Raw genomic sequence first — 20849 nt, 5'->3', positions numbered from 1 at the left:
TCATTTAACATGTACTGGCTTACTAAGTAAAGTAAATTAAAGACTGAGGTGGCAACAATGATAAGCAGTAAATTTGTTTGTTCAGTAGGTAGCTGAAATGTGTCGGCTCATGCTTTGATCAAGTTAAATTGAGAGGTTTCAAAGTACACACAGGAAATGCTCCAACAGATAAACTTTGTCCCTGAAGGTTCATCCTAGCCACTTTTCAGCCTGCTGCACTTTGTTATCTGTTTCAACAATCCTGTAACTTTAAACCCACAGAATCCATGGAGAAAAGTGACAGTGATGAAGGTCAAGAGTTGACTTCTAGGGTGATGGACAAAGTAAGTCTTGGTCTTAAGGGAAAGGCTATTGGGTAGCTGTTTAGCTGTTTGGGTATCTTTACAAAAAAAAAAAAAAAAAAAAGGAAAAGAAATGGAAATCTAAGTGGTTATAAAAAGCATTTGCTTTAAAGGTAGTTAAGGTGGTAAATCATTGCTGCAAAACAACACCCCCATTTGCTATGGAGATCAGTACTAGGAAGCCCGGCTCCTGAAAAGTCTGTGCTCAGACTTGACTGACCTCAAACCAAGCAAGGAACAGGCTTTTGCTGAAACTTTCCCCGTGGTCAGACTTTTGCAAACACTTTCTTAGAAGTGGATTCTCTGCTGTCTAAAATGGTGCCTCTTTGCACTGCAGCCTAACCCTCCACAAAAGCACTGTCCTGCAGGTTATTTTCACAAAGCTTGTAGGAGCTTGACTTTCTCTGAGAGATCAGTTGGTTGAAATTTGTCAATAGGTTCAAAAGATACTGTGGGTGTGGAACTGATGGAGATCCAGGCACAGGCAGCATGATTGCATAAGCCTTGTTCCTGCAGGAATGAGGATAAAAAGTTGCAGCAATATAAAAATCAAGAACTGAGCAGGCATAATCCTACAAAATACCAGTAGCTGGCCAAAATTCTGTTTCTGCTGAGACTGAAAGCAGAGCAGAGAGCTGTCATTTTGCTAAGTTTTTGGGTGCTTTATCCTGTGCTACTTACTTCCTGAGAAATGAGAACATTTCAGAAGTAAAAACATTTCCTTTCCCTCCAAAATAAGGAATTTAGTGTCTTCTTATCCTCAGAGGGAATAATTAAATCCCTAGAAATTGGAAGAGGAAATAACATTTTTCTATTGCTAATGTTTAATTTAATTCATGGCAGTAATACAGTTATATTCATGAAACTCCAGTGCTATTAGAGCTGACTTTTGTCCATCATATGCAGTGTTTAAAACTGGCAAGTTATTTGACTGTTATGGATCTCAATGCAAACACAGCTACACAGATCAGAGAGGTAACTGCATCTATGTGAGGAAAAAGTCTTTGTGGCCATCATACTTCAGTGTCCCAGCCTGACCCTGAAGCGAGTTAACTATGGCAAAATCACACTCAAGGTATTGAGTTTGAATTAACTACTAACACACTTAGTATACAGCATCTCATATGTAATTCAGAAGCTAAATTCTATAAAATCCCTTGCAAAAACATGTTGCTGAGGTGGGCTTTTTAATATACTTGAGACAGAACCAGTTTATTTAAAAAAATAAGAAATTTAAGAATAGTAAAGAAGGCAATTTTGCAGTATTGAAGAATATAATCATTTCTTATTTTATTGATGACCTATGGTATAATAGAAACAGAGAACTATTTTCTTATCAATGTTGGACCAGCTAGAAAAACCTAAAGTTTGGTAGAGAACTATCCCTAACCCAGGGTAGTAACCTATTGACTGAAAAACAACAGCAAAGCTGACTAATCTGCTAGCCCAAATCACTTCTCTTATACAGTTCACCTTCATAAACAAGTTTGCTTTGCAGCAGTTAAACATTAGAAACCTCAAATACTATCGTAGAATCCAAATATGTGCTCCTCTCCATTTTCAGTTTTGCTTTGTTTTTAAACATTATTTCTGGAAGCTGTGTCTGGTTCCACCTTGCCATGCATCTTGCAGTCCTTAAATCTTGTGATGTGCAAAAATATTTCCCTTTAAAGAAGCACATATCCACAAACAATGAATTTTTGTTCTATCTAGGAACTTGGGATAGTGACCATGACTTCTGTTTATTACTATATACGTGCTAATACACTGTGGTGGATACTGTAAGTATTTGTTACTGAACAGCTAGATAAAAATTCAAATTGCTGCTGCATGTTTCTTCTATGAATTAGTATTTTTCTTCACATTCTTACTGCTACACTGTCCTGTGGACAATCCCTTTTTGCTTGGGCTGTTTTCCTGACCCCTTCGCTGTCTTACATTCATTTCCTGCTAGAAGACTTTCCTGCTGTGAAATCTAGAAACTTTATTCCTGCCCCCAGTGAAATCTTACCTTAGAAAGAACAATTCAATCAAGAAAAAAAAAAAAATAGAGCTGCTTAACCATGATAATTAGCACTGTTCTTTCGCTTGCAATCTTCTTACATAAATTTCTTACCTCTGTTAGGAATAGAAGTTTTTTGGAGTAAAGATTTTGTTCTCATCTTTGTCAAAAACACATAACACCAATTCTTGAGGCAAAAGTAGTTCTAAATTTAAACCAGAAGTAAACTGCAACCTGAAATCATTTTGGTTTAGAGCTAACAATCATGCTGGACAATCAATAGTAGTTTTGCCTGTAAGGTCACAAGCTCAGCTTCTTATTCGAGGTAGATCAAAAGTACTCCCAAAACAAACTTTCCTATAGTATTTCTGTTGAAACCATAAAAAGAGCCAGAGATGAAAAATCTTCGAAGTCTGTGCGCCAAAGCAAGAGGTCAAAGTGCTTGTATAAATTGGTAAAGAAGCCGTGTTTTATCAGTGACACTGCAGTTATGGAGGTTTGATTTCTGTTTGTAGGACAAGGTTCTCCCCTTGATGGAGAACCCACCAGACACAGAAAGAAAGGGATCTTTGTCTGAAAAGCACCATATGACACGTGCGCCTCATGACGGCCCACCTGACGCACCCAGGGCTGCCGTCTCCTGGGCTCTCCCAGCCCTGAGCTCTGCTCCTGTGAGCTGGAGCTTTCCAGCCAACTCCAGGTCCTCACCCAGACACGCAGCAGCAGCCTTCAAAAGACATGGATGTGCTCAGAGGCAAAATAATAAAAAAAAGAAAGAAAAGAAAGAACAAAATACAGCCCCCCTGGGCAGTGCTTGGCTAGGCTGTTCTCAGAACAAGCCTATTTCTAGATTACAGCAGGTATCTTTCTCAGAGTTGAAGGGCTCTCAAAGGAAGCAATTTTTTTTCCTGTGATGTCTCAAATAGAAAGTTAAAAATAAATGAAATAAATCAAAGCCTTTTGGCTGCTGCTGTTTCAACTGATGCCTCCTTTAGCAAAACACAGGCTTAATATGGTGCCTGAAAGCTCTTCACAAGAGACGAGGGGCTTCTCCACACAAAATTTTACAAAGGCAAATTTCTTCCCTTATGACTTTCAGTAACATTTTGCTTTTGAATGCCTCTATTTCCCACCTATCTGTGAATATCTGAAATAGGTCTTTCATGCAGTAAGAAACAACCTAACAAGCCTAAGCTCCACAAGGCCACTTGGGGAGAGTTTACAAATGCTTCCAGAACAGCCCTGGAGGACACTACCGCTCAAAGGAGTCCCCTGACAGAGCAGGGGACAGCGCTGCTCCTGGAGATGAACACACAATCTACCAGAATGAAAGGGACACCTTAATTTTCAGCTTCATGTAGGTACCTGAACCTATGGTCTCAGCTGCAGTCTTATTTAGATCTGAGAGAAAATCCAAGGGCAAAAGAAGGTGAACTGGACTGAGTTGGGTTTTACAGGGATGATCTTACCCCAGTTAAGCGGTGTAGGGATTAACTGTATGGATAAATAATGTTGATAAATGAATGGATGGATAAATATCTTCCTCAGTAGAGAGCTGGGGAAGAAAATAATCACTTTGGGGTTAAAACTGTATCAAATTCTTGGTTTTATTGGGGAAAGAGGCACAGAAGACATTGGCTAGGAATGTTGGAGGAGATGGAAGGGACTGAAGATGACTTCCAGGAGAGAGAGAAGCAGCCAGCAAGCAAGGAATAGAGGTGAAAGAATCCAACCACAACACAGTTCCCTCCAAGAAATTTAATTCAACTGTTTCAGGGAGTGGATATTTAGTTTCCTTCCAAGGCAGAAGCTAAAAGAGTTGGATAGTTGGTCATTGCTCTGTTAGTTACAGAGCCAGCAGAAGAAACTGCTGAGTAGATGAATTTCCCTGTCACTACAGGAAGGCAGGGGGAATTCTTCATTTATAGATGGATCAAAAAGAACCAAACAGTTATGTGAAGGAAGCAAATGTTCAACACAATACCTGCAAGAGAGGTCTTCTCACACTAAGTATTTTCCTGTGCTTTCACAAGAGTGGCATTTTCACAAGTGCCATTAATAAAAAGCCCCCTACAATCAGAGACTATGTAAGGATTCAGTCAATATTGCCCTTAAGGCATTTCACAGGAAACCAGAACAAACTTTTGATGGCATAATAAGGTTTACATACAGAAAATTTTAATAAAAGGAGAAACAGAAGAAAAGCACAGCCAAAGGCTGTTGCCCTAATGGTTAGATGCAGTATGTGAAGTATACCATTCCACAAAATCTATCTTGACAGCCAAAATTTCAGCCTAAGAGCTCTCAAGAGCAGTCTGAGAGCAATCTGTACAGGGATGTTCAGTCAACAAAGGGTGCAAATCTTAATAAACTCTTTGAGAAACAGAAGTAGATTAAGAGATTCTGAAACCTTGGGGGTGAGATGACAATAAGGACAACATTAATTTGTCCACAGAGACCTCCCAAAGGACATTATTCATTCAGTCCTCCCAGAATTTTACAGCCAAATCCAGGAGGTGACATCTACCTCATGCACACTAACAAAAACTAAGAAACAGCATGGTCAAGGAGAAAAGGGGGCATTAGCCCATGCTTATAAATTGCCTATGCACAACTTGCTGTTATTGTCAAAAAGAGCCCAGCACATCACCTTCCTCTCAGTTGTATCCTCCTAAAACTACAGATATAGGAATCACAAATGAAATACGAGCTTGGGAAAAATCTGGTGGCCACAAATACTTTCTTTAAAGCACAGAATACCTAACTGCACTATTTTGGAACTGCCTCAAAATCATATATTAAAGAGAAAAAAATATCTGCCCAGATATAATTTTGGGGGAGGCAAAGCAGTTGCAGGCACATTTCCTCTTCTGCATGCAAATAGACCTGCATCTGTGTCACCATGCTGATATGATACGCATCATTCTTTGGCTGTGGAGGAAGTCTTCAAGCAAACTGCATTAGGGAAACTCTTTACTCCAGCTTTGTCAAAAGCAAAGCAACCTTTGCAACCCAAATTATATACATACCAGTTTAAAAGGAAAGAAAGAAAAACCTTGTTCAGCCTCAGAAGAAAACACAGAAAACATATAATGCCATCTGCTGAGGACAAGACCCTGGACAAAGCCGTCCAGACTACTAGTGCAGGGGCTGGGACAGCACGCTCTCAGCACTCCTACCCATTTAAGGAAGAGTACTCAGTAGTACACAGGGCTGTATTTAAAGGCATGGGGTGATGATTAGGGAAAAAAACAGTTAAATAGCACCGAGAAGGGTTAGGGATTGAAAAAAATCGAGGAGAAGGTTCAGAAGTGTTTTACAGGGGGCTCATTGATGATCAGTATTGAAGGAGCTCTTAAGGCTCACAGCAGATAACGAATGCTGATTGACCTGAGCATAGAGAGGCCAGAGGAAAATAGTCTAGGCCTCCAACTCTTCTCTCCACACCTGCAAGCAAGTCAGAAGGACTCTTTACTTATCCTGAGACAAGGGTTCACACACTTTGTTTTGCAAGGTTTTATTATTACCAATGACAGGTCCTAACTCTGTCCTGGACTATAGACCTCCTGGAATGACTTGTTTATGATTTCTTGCCCTCAAGTCCCTGAGATAGCCCCACTACAGCTAAATCTGTAAATATCACGTCCTTTTGCCAGATGCAGTCAGCCTGATAGAGTAGGGCACACAGCCACAGTTTAGCATGCAAGAACTTAAGCAGTTCATAGTGCAGCATGCGACTTGATGTATAACTACTCTACCCTGCTAACCCTGAGTCTGATGCATTGGTGAAATAGTGCCAGAATAACATAGCACCTGAGCAGACTGCCCTATACTTCGCATAGGAAGATCACAGAATGACACTAGCAGTGTCACAAGAGAGAGCTGCCCAGCAAAGGAGGGGACACTTGGCCACCCATTCTGCCTGGGGAGGCCTGGGACAGTCAGCAGCCACAAAAGGAGGAGGTGGCTGAGCCCAGCAAGGAGACAAGCTAGAACTAGTACAAAAGAGGGTCTATGGCACCATGAACCATCCAGAGACTGGACATCACCACTTTGGATGCTTTTCTGTTCAAAAGTCTACCCTGAGTTCATGCTTGTTGGTAGGTGAGGGAAGGAAGTCATGCCAAGCAGTGTCATTTGAAGCCCATGCCAGCTGAACGTGGCCACTGGGCTGGGCTGCATGCCCAGCACTTGAGCTCACTGGGCAAAGGGGGACAATGTCAGGCTCCTTGATGCAAGAAGTGCTTGACCATTCTCCAGTGGCCACAGCCTCTTCCTGCTGCCTCACCGCCGCTCGCCTGCCCAACCAAGAAGCTTGGTGAGTCTGCATCCAGGGCATGGAGGCAGCCTGTCTTCGTCCCTCATCCGTCCCCTGTTGCGGGGTAGTCCACATCACTCCACAACCCAGCACAGGTCTAGCAGACAGGGAGAACAGCACATCCCTGGTAGCCCCAGGCTTCCTGGCCCTTGGAGAGAAAGGCAGCAGGCCCTGTTACACCATCCTTCAATAATTTACTAGGCAGGCACTAACAGCTTCCCCCTCTGTTGCAACAAGCCAAGCAAACAGAAGTATCCATCTTTGACATTCCTGCAGGTTTCTGTGATGGATCACTTCTGATTAATTAGAGAAACAAGCTTGAAACAGCCTGCAGGATACTTTATGTGTGCTTGTGTCACAAAGTGAAACAGGAAACTGCATCTCCCTCTCTATAAAATATGAACATAACTCTTTTCACTTATTGTTTCTACCTTTGCCATGCTATCCATATAGAAGAAAAATTCACTTAACACATTTTCTGTTATTGTGCTAAACATAAAAATGCAAAAGATTGTTTTGTTTGGTTGCCCTTTCTGTCTCTGCCGGGGTAGCATAGAGCCATTGCCTGACAAAATATAAGTAACACAAACACATAGCATACAATTTTTCCTGTAGGTTTACTGCCCAGAGTTTCATCAGATAAAAATCAAGCCAGGCTACTAACCTACTACAATGTGTTACCATTCCCACAGCTGAAGACTGCTTGCAAGTACAGGTCATCTTTGTCAAAGTCTCACATCTGCATAATGCTGAATGTGGTACTGATCTCAGCTTGCACATTCCATGTCAATTCTAAATTCTCTTGAACAGCAATACAAGCAGTGATGAAAAATATTTAAGATACTTGGAGACCTTTTATGAATTTTCTTAAATTTTGCCCAAACAGCAAGCATGTAAAATACTCTTTGAGAAAGCAACTTTCTCCTTTTTTTTTTCCTTAGGAATTAGTATAAGGCCTTGCACACTTTCCCACGCTCACAGATTGCAGGTTGTAAATGCGTGGGAGTACTGCAGTTTCGATCAGTCAGGTAGGCTGGGTTTCTGTTAGCTGGCTGCATACCTTTGAGCCCTATCAGCACACAGTGATCAGTGGAATTCCTGACATTTTTGTCATAGCATCAGAGGCAGTACTTTACAGAGCAAATACCAATGACCTGCTGTTCTGTCAGGGCTCTGTACTTACCTTTTATTTTCAAGTCAAAGGTGAGGCCTATTTATGTAAATCCTCAGCCATGGGCCAAGTAATCTGACCTCCTGGTTTTCATTCTCCTAATTGTTTCAGGTATTTTTCTTGAAAAGTTTGGTCAGTTAAAGCTAGGGATTTTTTTAAGGTGCCTTTGAAAGGCTCTAGGGGCTTTCATAGCCCACCCAGTTTGCAAAGTAGAAACATCAGTGACCTGATGCCCTGGGCACTTATTTAAAATTCATTACCAGGAAATAAGGTTTTGATATATAGTCCCTCCACTCTGAAGAATACTTTTGGGAACACATGCATGCCATTTCTTACCTTGGATTATGTGATCTCTGAGGCCACATAGAGGGGCAATAATCAATTATATTCCTGTTTGCCCTTCATTTCTGATAAGAACAGTATTCAGCTGTAGATAGTTTTGACTTTCTGCATGCTGGCCATTGCTTGCAATTCCTCTGTTACTTCACAGATTGCCATGTTGTTTTATTCATAAAAGGCTGTCCAAAGCTATATAAACATGAAAAAGGAACTTACTAGTCTTCAATCCTTTTCCGTGAGATTCAACACTGGTTTTATTCTAATTTTAAAAAGCAAAATGAATATCTTCTAAGTAAGAGAGAAACATAGCTAGTTTACTCATACATAAAGGAGAACAACTACACTAGATTTTGTACTACCATACATGAGCACAGAACCCACGTATTTCCCATATGACCCAGATTAGCAGTAGATAACTCCCTTGTGGGAGTTTTCCTCTCCCTTTTTCAGGTATATTAGAACTTGAAAACCTTATCAGATCTTTACTTCCTCTTCTGACCATAGATAATCCACATAAAATACATGCTATAACATTTCAGCATTTATTTATGCAGTGTTCTCACCCCCATGAAATGTCACTTTAAGGTATGCAGAAAAAAAATGATATTTTGTTTAAGAAAAAGATGTTCTTTAAATGGTGCTAATACCAGAGCCTGGGCTGTCATCTGAAAGCAGCAGCTCTAAACCGGAATTTGTTTTCTCTGTTTTAGGCCTGTGAGGGCTGAATGCACAATCAGAGAGCTGGAGTTTCAGCTTCTGGGACATTCACTATATGCCTAATTCTCTAGGTGTATTCCTTTTAATTATTGGAATACTTGTTTGTCTGCTTCAGGTGAAAGAGTGCAAGACTGCAAGAAACCAGGCTAAGTGAAAAGCACCATTTACATTCTATGTGCTATAGCCTTGAATTATAATGTTCATTTTTTTCAACCCTCAGGTAACTACAGTCTCATTCTGAGGAAAAAAAAAAGTAGTTCCCACATCCTGTACTAGTGACAAAGGAACACTGAGAAAACATTAAGGAAGGAAGGTTGTGTACCTCTCTCTGAGACTGTTAGTAGCTAAAACATGTAGGTTGGTCTAGATTTATCAGTAATTCCTAAAGCAAACAGTTGAGAGACAGAGGCTTAAAATAATGACACTAGCAATTGGAAATAGAAGTCAAACTCTTAGAAAAGGTGAAATTGCAGACAGGCTCTCAGGTCTTTACAAAATGTGGAACCCACACTTAGGAAAGAAATTGTTTCTAGGGACTTTTCCCCTCCTTTCACGATTTCACAGGCTGCTTCTCTTGCTCATCTACAATTGCTCAATGACTCTGCAGCAATTGCAGCTATTATGTGTGTGCCAAATCCTGAAAACAATTTTACATTCTTTGAACTGAAGGATCAGCATCATTTGATCAGGCAATTCCCGGGCAACACAATTTGAGAATCTGTGCTCTGAAGTACTGTTTCCTGCTAGCAATCCCAAGGTATAAATTTCTATGGATACTTCTGGACCACTTAAAGGAGAGGACAGGGCCAAATCATTACCACACTGAGCCCTACTGCTTTCTTTCATATAGCCATCTTCCTAACATAAAGTGGAAATGACTGCATAACCTACCTTGCCTGGAGTGATGTTATTAAGATTCATTACATAAAACACTGAAGGGGAGCAGAGGTCACTAAGCAGATGCAGTGAGGCAGAAGGACAGGTAAATGGCCACAGGGGGACGTTCCACAAGAGCTCAACTCATCTACGTAAAGGCAGCTTCAGTCCTGCCATTTCCTTCTCACCCTAGTCACAAATTCCGGCTAGCTCTTGCGTGCCAGCACTAAGCCTTGCAATGACCCTGCTGTGAGCTGGTTCAGGGAGTTACACCAGATAAAAAGTAACTCTGAAAAAAAGGACATTAGTCTTCAATCAGTTTAGCTCCCTGAACTGACTCATGATAGGATCAGACAAGTATCAGTGCTGGCAAGGAGAGAGGGAGCAAGGTGCAGGACAGAACTGTGATAACTCCGATTTAGATAGACCTAAACTGCCTTGGAAGCATATTCCTAGACCAAGAGCTAAACTGGTTTGTGTAAGACCACAAGTATGAAATAACTCTCCAAGCTATTGCTCACCTTTCTATTTAAACAGTGAGCCCCTGCTTTGGAGAAGAAGAGTGCATGGGCACACACCTTTCTGAGTCAACAAACATTTTTCTTCCATGCAGGAAAAACATCTTATTCCATATACCTCTCAAATACAACTGGCAGCTAAGCCTAAGATCTGCTTAACCCTTAATTTTTCTACTGGGCCCCCTAACAAGATATCTGAACTCTGAGGGCTGTTCAGCAGGGCTCAAACAGCTGATCAGATCTCTGCCAACTTTCACAGCCTTGCTGAAAGACAAAAAGAGCATTCCAGTTCAGCTCTGTTGGGCTAGCTAAACCACAGCACTCCCAATGGAGTCCAGCAGGTTTTGACTCAGTGCTATTGTTCTTAATCACATGGTAGGCACAACTCTTATTTGCCTCTTTTTTGTTGTTGCTTTTTAAAGCATTGCCTCTCATTCCTTTCCCATTCCTGGCTGTTTCATGAGATTTTGTTTTTCAAACACAAAGCTCTTAGATCCAACAATTCTACAGATATTTCCACCCCACTCCATACAGAGCCCTTTTCTCTGAGGGACAGTGAGCTCTTACACCACATTTGGCTAAAGGATATATGACCCTAGACAGCATCTTGGCTTTACTCCAGGAAAGCACACTTTTATTTAATGTCCATGTAAGCCTGTCTAGAAGTCACAGATAGAGACATAAGTAATTTTCCACTGATATTTCATTTATCAGTAGAAAGTTTTTAATGTACTTCACCTCAAATGTCTACCTCCACACTATATGTTATCGCAGTCTTTTAGTTTTCCTGCTTAGTCTTTGACGGGGCTTTGAATGTTGTTGTATAAAAAGCAAGTCATCCATATGACGTACCGAGCAGCCTACCATCGACTTAGTTATCTTGTTTAAACACCATTGTGATCCTCAGTGCTTTATACAGTGTTTACACCACCAGTTATATCTTCCTGGTCAGAGGCACAGAAAACACATCCCATGTCCTACTGCAGCCATAACATTTTATATGCTTCCCAATCACAGCTCAGGGCCAAGATCCCACAATTGCAATTATATCTTTGGAAGCCCCATTCATACAGCCACGACAGCACTGCCTCAGAGCGATGTTCACTGTGACATCGGTGCACTCACAGCCCTGGTCCCCAGGCATAACCTCTGGCTGCATGCTACCTACAGGACACATGAACCTTGGTACGCCTCATGGTCCCAGTCCTGCAGCCATCCAGACCAGCGTATTTGCTGCACTACACCCAGCTGCTTCCCTGTGCATGTGCACCCAAGTATCCTTCTAAAGTAAAGTGGAGCACACGCTGGGATGGTGCAAACTCTAATATGTCCCAACATGCATTCTAGCAGCCAGGGACTACAGTTGTGAGGTACACTGCAATGTATCCTGCAATGTACATACCATCCTTGTCTTTGGGACAATAATCTTCTCTCAGAGGTTTGAGGACAACACAGGTGGAAACACCTTTGCTAGCTTACATAACACCCTTAATCCTGTGACACTATCCACCTCTCTTAGTTCTTCGCTTAGACATCCTCCTTAAATCCACGTGTCCTTCCTCTATTTCACTCTCTGCCAGTGAACAGAAGCACACATGCAGGACAGACCAAAAGGTTTCCAGCACCATCTCCACACAGTTTGGCTAGAGTGTGAAATGAGACTTCATACTGAGGGGTATTTGGGTCACAGTGATGGAGACGACCTGCTTCAATTTCCTTGGGAATCACTTTTACTCTCCATTCGTTACTCAAGAGCCAGGCCCGGGCAGTGATATTACTGCAGTATTGGAGCTGTCCCAGTAAAACCTGTCAGCCCTGACTGATCTTGGCACCCCTTCTAATGCCCCTAGAGCCATTCACCCCCCTCAGGTTGGGCTGCTGACATGGGAAGAGACAGAGCATCTCTGCAAGTCATACCAGGCCATCCTTGGCCTCTGGTACATGCTCAGGATCAGCCCGTCACAACAGGCTGTAGGCAATTGCAGCATATGCAACGCAGTTATGTCAATATCAAGTCATAGGTGATTCCTTTCCAACAGCATTTCAGCAAATCAAGGAAAATGTCCTACTTCCTATTGCAGTAACTTGATACAGCAAATACGGCACTAACCTCCCAGATATAGCATTAACCTTCTCCATTCCAGCAGCCCACTCACTGATTTGCTGATAACTAGTAATTAAAAAGGTTCTCAACAGGCTGTCAGACTGGACTGAGTGAAATGATGAGTATCGCTGCTATAGACATGAATTGTCACCCAGATTTCTGAAACAGGTAATAGCATTTTTGTATATATTTAATTATATGTATTTGTATATTGCACAGAGCATGGCTGTCCTGTATATATGTGTGGTTATGGAAGGAATGACATAGCTTCTGAATTCAAAATTCAGACTCCAAGTGAAAACCAAAGAATTTTTGAAGCCTTAAAAATGTTCCTTCCACAAACTGGGGAGAAGTCAGTTTTGTAGGATTCCCCCACAGAGGATAGGCTGTCTAAGGTAAATTTGTTCTGCCTTGGCCTCTGTTGATGAATCACAGCTCTGGACCCTGTCACCTGAGATGTCTTCATTGAAAGCAGCTATAGTTTTGAAGCTTAGAGTCAGAGGAAACAATAAGATTTTGAAAATGGGAGCTAATGCTGATTCTCACTGGATGATTCAGGATATTCTGCTTTTCTCCTCAAGAGCATTAGCACCTGGCTTTAACAGTTCATATTTTCACTCTCAAAAAGGAAGCAGATTCAGAAGCTGAAGTCTAGTCTGGATGGCAGCAATGAAATGCTTGAAATGCAACTTGAGTGAACCCTAGAGGCTCAATATACAGAAGGTACCTCTTTCAGCAGTAACTGAAAATAGCATGCTTATGTCACAGAAAAGATGGAGTCCTTGTTCTTTGAAGACAACTTCAAAAACAATTTTTCACTTAAGAAAGAAAACGAATAATTTGGGGAAAAGAAAATAAACTACAGTCTAGAAGTCACCAGGAATTAGCAGAATTGCACTGCAGCATTGCGCAGACTTATTCCATCCTATTTGTAAAGAAACAAAATATCCCTCCAAAAAGGCTCCCTCCATTCATTACTACAAATGCATGACTTATGTCCCCCTTCTGAACACAGAGCCTAGTTTTCCTAAGATCTCATTCTGCCTCTTCACAAATGAAGTTGTTCCCCATTTCTACTTCTTTCTTAAACAAACAAACCAACCAACCAACCAAAGAGAGAGAATTTTTCTACATTTGTTTTCTATCTGGCTCTGAATTAATTGATTTAAACTGATAGGCCAGAGGCAGATTTTTGGTTTTCTAAGATCTTATCATTCAGATCTTAGTTTATACAAAATGAGTAAGAGAATTCAACTATGCTTCAATCACCAGGGCTTTCAGGGGGAAGGGAGAAACAGAGATAGTTTTCCAAAATCTGGTTTTGATTCATCTCAGAGACAAATTAGTTTTCTTTCACTCTAGCACTGCAAGGTGTAGAACTATTCCATCACTGGTCTCTCTTTAGAGGGATTTGAACATGCAATATGAACTGTGCCTTCATTTTCAATCTACAGAAGAGCTACAGAAGTGTTTCTTTAAAGGAAAGAGGCGTTAAGAAATGTTACTGAAATGTGGGAAAATAAATAACTTTTATCCCTCACGATCAATATCACTAAAGGCATGTATGCTGTTAGAAGAAAAATCTGAGACAGAGCTGAAACTCCCCCTGTTGGCATCCAGCAGGCAAGCAAGGGCAATACCCAAAAAAATCTTTCTTTTTTTCTCACAAGATTCCCCACAAATCATCTGGGATGTATTTAAAATGAACAGGTACAAATCTTCATTTATTTATTCCTTAATGACAGTGGGAGAGGGGAGAGAAAGTAGTCAGATGCTCTAAAATCTGTGTCATTGTTTCTCACTACGCACTATGCCCGGTAACCTGAGAGATCTGAAAGTGGAATATATTAACATAACTATTCAGGTTGGTGAGGAGAAGCTGCAAAGTAAGAGGGAAAATTAACCACAGGGTGCAGTTTAGTGGAAAATAACACATCAAAGGAAGAGAAACCTCAAGCTTTTCTGAGAATTTGGGGAGGAGGGAGTAATGCCTGCTCAGTAGAGATGACAGGCATCAGGCAATTCTTTTGTTAACAGCCTGTGAATTTATCCTTGGGTTCACAAGGCTGTGATGAAACTATTAGTCAATCCATCTATCATCAAAAAAACACAAATTAATTGATCTACGGAGCTGGTCCCTACCCTGTAGGGGGAAAAAAAGGAAAAAAAAAAAAAAAAGAATTAGAGGTATTAGTCTAGCCATAGGTAGAAAATGACCCTAAAGATTGACTCTTGCTAAAAAGCCCACTCACTTTGCTTCAGGCAAGCTACACATCTTAGCGGGATTCTTCAGGGACGAAGTTTCAGTCATTCTGCCATCCACATTTGCTGTTACTTGGAGCAAATTCCTACAGGCCCTTCTTTCCTTTTTTTTTTTTTTTTTTTTTTTTTTTTTTCCTTTTCCTTTTTTTGTGTGCTTGTCATAATTAGCTTCCTAAACCATCTTTATACACATGGATTAGAGGTAGCACAGGCAGTACTCTTCGCCTGCAGATTGAACATATGTTGTGGGTCTTCTTGTTCCTTGTATCTAATAGTTCTTCTAACTCTGGAAACTCAGAGGAATGCATCTGAGGATGCCAAAGACAAGAACTAACAAGACTGTTAGCATTGCAGAGCCAATACAACTGTGAGAAAACAAATCACAGCCTATTCTGCCATGTGGACCACAAACACCTACATCTGCTGCCTGCTGAGTATAGAAACGTTGCCTTTGACATTAATGTCATGTCCATACAGATGCTGTTGGATGATCAAATCTGTCTAACATTGAGTGCCATAAAGAAATGCAGCCAGATTGTTGTTCCAAATTTGTTGTGGAAATCATTGTAGAAAAATCTACTTTATATAAAATAACATCACCATGGTGCAGCTGAGTGGGGAATTTAAGTGACAGTGGAAGGGGCAGTCTTGTGACATCTGAGATCTGAGAGCAAACATTCCACCCCTTCTTTCTTGTAGAAAGCAGGAAAACGTAAAGGATTGCCCTAAACTGTGTCCTGCTTATTCTTACCAAGGGAGGTAGCATTTTGCAGTTAGGGTCAAAATCTGTGCCTTAATGCATACTGAATGTTTTTTTTTTTCTCTCTCTACAGCAGTCCTACTGACCCAAATGCGGATGCTCAAGGAGTAAAGTGGTATTCAGCATAAGTGCAGATGGCAGAATCTCATTCTGATGAATCGACCCTGCATTTCTCCAGTTCTTGCTGTAGCTGTCTTACAGTAGCAGGAGGTCTGCTCTGATCTTTCTCTTCTTGTGAAATCATTATCGCAGAAAAAGCTAGCTAGTCATTAAATATTAAATGAAATTAAACTCAGTACATGCAGTTGTTCTGGCAATTCATTTTACTGACAGAAGAATTTTGTTCCTGCTTTTTGAATAAAAATATGAAGGGACTACGTAAGTGTTTTATCACTACACCAAGAAGCACATATCACTTCTGTCTGTTTACCCAGGGGAGGAAGAGTTAATCACAGACACACTACCCCACAATGTACAACAGCATGTGCAGGAAGCCAAGTTCAGACATCCTTCATATTGTCATAGCCCCTACCAGCACAGAATTTCTCTCTTCAGTGTAATGCTCCTTCAGCCTCACCTCCTCGTGATTCATGTTTGCAAAGGAAGGGAGTGTACACATGTTAACGGCCCCTGACACAGCCCTAAGGAGCTCACTCACCGCCCCCCCTCTTGTGGCATTTCTACATTGGAAGTAACCACATACGTACCTGGGCCATGACCAAAGTCTTATTTAAAACAGTCATTTTATGATGTGCCATTCAGGAGGATGACTGGGGATGCTTCTGTGTTCCCAGAGAGTGCAGGCATGGAAAAGCCACTGGAAAAAAGTGATCACATGGCAGCAGGCAGCAAGAGCGGGAAGCAGGGCCTCCTGCAGGTACCTGGGGCAGGGGGCGGTCAATGCAGAGCAGCCCCTGGCAGTGTGGGGCACTCTACCCAGATGCAACACCTGTAGGAGCACCCATTAGTCATCTCATTACACTCAAAGGCATTAACCATGGTTCTCCCAAAGCACCAATCTGCTAGAACAACACCGTCTGCAGGGCCACGCATTCACAGCATTGCCCCCGAAACCAACAAGAGCAAGACTGCAGGCAAAAGTTACAGCAGGTGCTATGTCTATGTGGAGGCTGTCGGTCAGGAGTTGCCTTCTTGAGTGTCAGCTCCACTTAAAAGGGCAGCCTGGCACTTAGCCAGGTATGTGAAACGCTCACGCAGCCCCATGAAGCTGCTCTTCGGTGAGAGCAGCCGTGAAGGGCAGAGAGCAGGGGCTTCTCATGCAGCGACAGCAGATCTGCAGCAGTTTCTGCAGCGGTGGCGAAACAGTGCTCTGAATAGCAGTACTTCATCTCAGGACAAGAATAGCCACAAAGTTCGAACGTGGCTTTATTCCCGTTTATGAGCTGCACACAATGAGCAAATTTCCTTTGAGCATCCCTGTCATCCCTATGCAGGGGCCCTAAACTTTGGCCCTAAGGCTGCCCAATCATCCACTCCTATTTCTCAACTTTTCTTAGAAAAATAAGGCCAAACACCTAGTTTTACTCTAGAATTTCTTAGGATGTTAATGCAAGTTCATCTTTATTCTCTAGAATATATTTTGTATGTAGTTTCATAGGTTTTGTTCTTTTCCGAATGTGCTATCTGCAAATGGATCAATACTACTTTGAGCCTCAAGTGCTTCTGTGGAAGAATTTCAGAGGGCAGGAACTTTGGGAAAATAATTTTCTGGAGTGCTCCAAGAAAACTGAAAATCATGTTTAGTGACTTTGAATTATTGTAATGTATTAAATGACTTAAATGCTTAAAGCTGGAATTTCTCAAGGTTCTTCTAACTGTTCAAAGAGTGAAATATATACGTAATACATCTTAATGATTTCACTAGTTTAGTCTCAAGTCAAGTGCTCTAAATGATTACAATGTGATGTTAAACTACTTTGTTCATAACAGGTGAAATCCATTCATTCTGCATAAAACCTGACTCATCAATCAGGGCAGCAAGTAGGAAATGGAAGGAAGATAAACAGCACTATTCAAAATAAGCAGTCTAGTGGAGTGATTCAGAGCGCTTAAAATCAGTTCCTGTTCTGAATCACCCTCTAGAGAAGTCTCTCTTTCTCCAGTAACTAGGGAGGGAGTTTAGGAGGCCGGTCTCCCTTGGCTGAAGTAAGCCACTGTGAATCGCCCCTTTCACTGAGACCATCTATTCCTTCACAGATCCGTAACGTTCTGCTTATGGCTCCTCTAGCTACACAGCCTCACCGTGGGATTAAGGAAAACAGAGGGCTTTTTGGTCAGTCTTCCACATATAGGGTGAACTCTTATGTTCCTGAAGGTTGTAACCATCCTTGAAAAATGTAGGACACAATCATTGGGAAAAAAAATTGCAAACAAAGGAAAAAGAGAAAAGAGCTGAATAAACAATAAAAATACGAGTGCCAGAGGACACTGGGCTTTGACCAGTCTGTGGCAGCATGACCCACAAGATCTCTCCCTCATTCTTACTGCAGTAAGTGATGAAGAAAAACCTGTCTGCAAATATTTATTCAAATTTGAAACACATTTGTTTGACCGTATATACAGTCACTATGTATCTGCTTTCTTTGATCATTCAAGCACCTACATTCTGTGTCTATACATTTAACAGTAAAATTCACAGTTTGCACTGCTTGGTGAGCTACATAAGCCATTCGACCACAGAATAGAAGTGATTTGACTGCAAATTTGCAACTGTAAATATTTATATCTAAGCATTTGTAAATGATGTGCAATACAAGAATAATTGCCAAATCAATTCAAAAAGCAAAACTGAATAAATTAATAGCTATGAATTATTCATACATTTTACCTTCTCGTATAGCAGGTTGATTATTTCTCTGTATAACCAGTAAGCAGCTAATGTGTCTGAGTGCATTTAAAATATCGATTAGTTTTCTGGATACACTATTCAGAGCATTTAATCAGCAGAAGATTTCAATAAATATTAAACTTACATTTGGGGAAAACATAAGAAATCTTGGTTTTAGGGATAATGCATGCTTATTCCAGGGTATAAGAAAAAGTACTTGTAATTTATCCAAAATATCAAGAGAATTCTCCATGGCTATGGAGCTCAGACAAGTGTAATGGCAAAGTGCTCAAGAATTAATTGGCTAGGAGTCTGCAGACTGGAAGGACTGAATTGCAGAGAGGAGGTTTGATTGATCTGGGGAGGATCTATCCATACCACAGATGCTAAGAATATTCCAACCAGTTGCACTTTGTAGAGAAGTAATAATTTGCCCCAAAGGCTCTCAGAAAAATCTCACATTTCTCTTGTAGGGTAAAAAACACAAGACACATTTCTTATGCCTTGAAAAGCCAAGGCTGTGTGAGGGGAAGCTCTGGGAATGGCTCAGAGGCAGGAAATGACAGCAGCTCCTGGGGGATTTGGCTGGTCCAGTGTGAGATGGGGCTCACGAACAGCCCAGGAGCATCAGCCTCAGCTGCTCCTCTTGGCTCTCTTCCCCCCACAGTTGGGCATGCGTTTCACCCCACAGCCCCCACTCAGCACAGCCTTGCCGCCAGTCATGTGCCATAGCCCTGGCATAATAGCTATGCTGGTACTGCCCATGGTCCCATGATTTCAAGAGCTAGCCACTCCTAGCCTGTCCACGGGGAATATGCACTAGGTCGTGCTTCTGACCTCAGGCAACTGTTCAGAACAGAAGTGCTGTAGGTCTATTTATTCTGTGCCCTGCTGATAGGAGAAAAAAGAGCAATAGTCTCTCTGGGAGACATCTTCCTGGTTACTAAAGTAGAAGTACCAGGAACAAGGTTTGGAATGAACGGGGGATTTATCAGCTAAAGTCACTTAGACATTCTTCTAAAGCTTAACAGAGAACCAGGCTGATGATAATGATTTTACACTAGATTCTCTTATCCCAATTATTTCACTTGTTTTCTCATGTCTTGTTAACTGCACATGTGTTTGCATCAGAGAAAGGAAGAAAAATGTAAAAATAATTGGCAGGCTCATTTAACTACAGCTGCAGAAAAGGTCTGTTCTCAGATCTTAGGTTCAGAGGGAGATACCACTCTACAGTTAACTTCTACAGCAACTTCAAAAAGCAGACTATTGATGACAGCTTCTGGTTTATGAGTCCAGATACTCCAACCTTAAAGATTACTTTATAGTTTGAGGAAGTGTATACATTTGCTCTGCTTATAAACTTCAAGTATGGAGATATGTCTAGATAAGACAGATTTATCATCGTAAGCAAAGCAGTGAGCACAGAGTGCAGCATAGTGGGTTTCCGTGGCCAGACAAAATGCAGTAGCTACTAGATTTTGAAAGTTTCACTCAGCTAGCCTGCTTTTCAATATATTGCTTAATTATGATTATGCATTCAGATTAGCAAAAGAAGCATTTTTCACTGTGCACAAATCTATGTGGAGTTTGAAGACATGCAGAATTACTGCAAGCAACAGAAATGCAGTAGAATCATAGACATTAAAGGCTCTGAGGGACTTCAAAGACATCACCTGGCCCAGCCCTCGTTTAATGAGTCGGGACTGAACATAAGTTACACCTGAAAGAAATTTGCGAGGCTCCTTAAGGAGGAGGCTAGGCCTGAAAGGGACTCCAAACTCCCCAATTAAACTAGTTCCATTCTTTTGCCATATGAACAGTTCTGCCCCCACCAAAATCCACTTCAAATTTGTTTTCACTGCAAACCTAACTGCTCTCTTTCTGGCCTTCTTTCCTCACTAGTCATGGAGAATCACTGATCACCATCCCCTTTATAAAAAGTTTTTACAAATTTTAAAACTTCTCCTTGCCTCTGCCTCTCTGATTTCTCCTCTCTGGACCAAACAAACCAAGTTACTTCAGCCTTTCTCACAGGTCATGTTAGCTAACCCTCCCACCAGTCTTCCTGTTCTTGTCTACAGTTTGACTTTCTCGAAGTTGTAGAACTCAGACTAGATATACAGCTCCACCACTAGCATCAATTGAGGCAAATGATACATCAGCACACCTTCTATATGACACACCTGACAAGTACTTTGTGCATCCGTAGCTGTGATAGAGTTTTTTTGTTTTTCAGTAGATGGTGGTGCTAATGTGGAAAGGCTTAAACCAGACTTGGAGAAACTAAAATGAAAAACTAAATTACTGGCAAATCTGTGCAATACACAGTACACCGAGAATAAGCTTTTTCTGTTTAAGTGTGTACCAGCTAAAGAGTGCTGTACAGATGAGGAAAGCCCTGGGAAACTAAGGGAGATATCTGTTTTTGTTGCACTCTAAGAAAATCCAAAAATAGAGTTTATGTACAAGACGAGCAGTTAGTGCAAGTCTGTTCTTAGCTGGTCCATACTACTGTTAATAAAGTGCAGATTTAGCTGAATTCAACATAAGAATCTGGATCAAGATGTGTTCATAATCCATCTATATGTCA

General features: G+C 41.3%; 1 long non-coding RNA gene across 1 annotated transcript; it reads left to right on the top strand.

Annotated features, from left to right (window-relative positions):
• The first annotated feature begins 229 nt into the window (after positions 1-229).
• On the top strand, positions 230-15656 carry LOC112981957 (uncharacterized). Its single transcript, XR_003258863.2, has 3 exons — positions 230-323; positions 2055-2122; positions 15482-15656. It is a non-coding gene; the product is annotated as an uncharacterized LOC112981957 (long non-coding RNA).
• The last annotated feature ends 5193 nt before the right edge of the window (positions 15657-20849 follow it).

Source organism: Dromaius novaehollandiae, chromosome 1 (genome assembly GCF_036370855.1).
Source record: "Dromaius novaehollandiae isolate bDroNov1 chromosome 1, bDroNov1.hap1, whole genome shotgun sequence".
Lineage (NCBI taxonomy): Eukaryota > Metazoa > Chordata > Aves > Casuariiformes > Dromaiidae > Dromaius > Dromaius novaehollandiae.
Note: the sequence above shows the minus strand (reverse complement) of the source record. Positions and strands in the feature narration are given on the sequence as shown.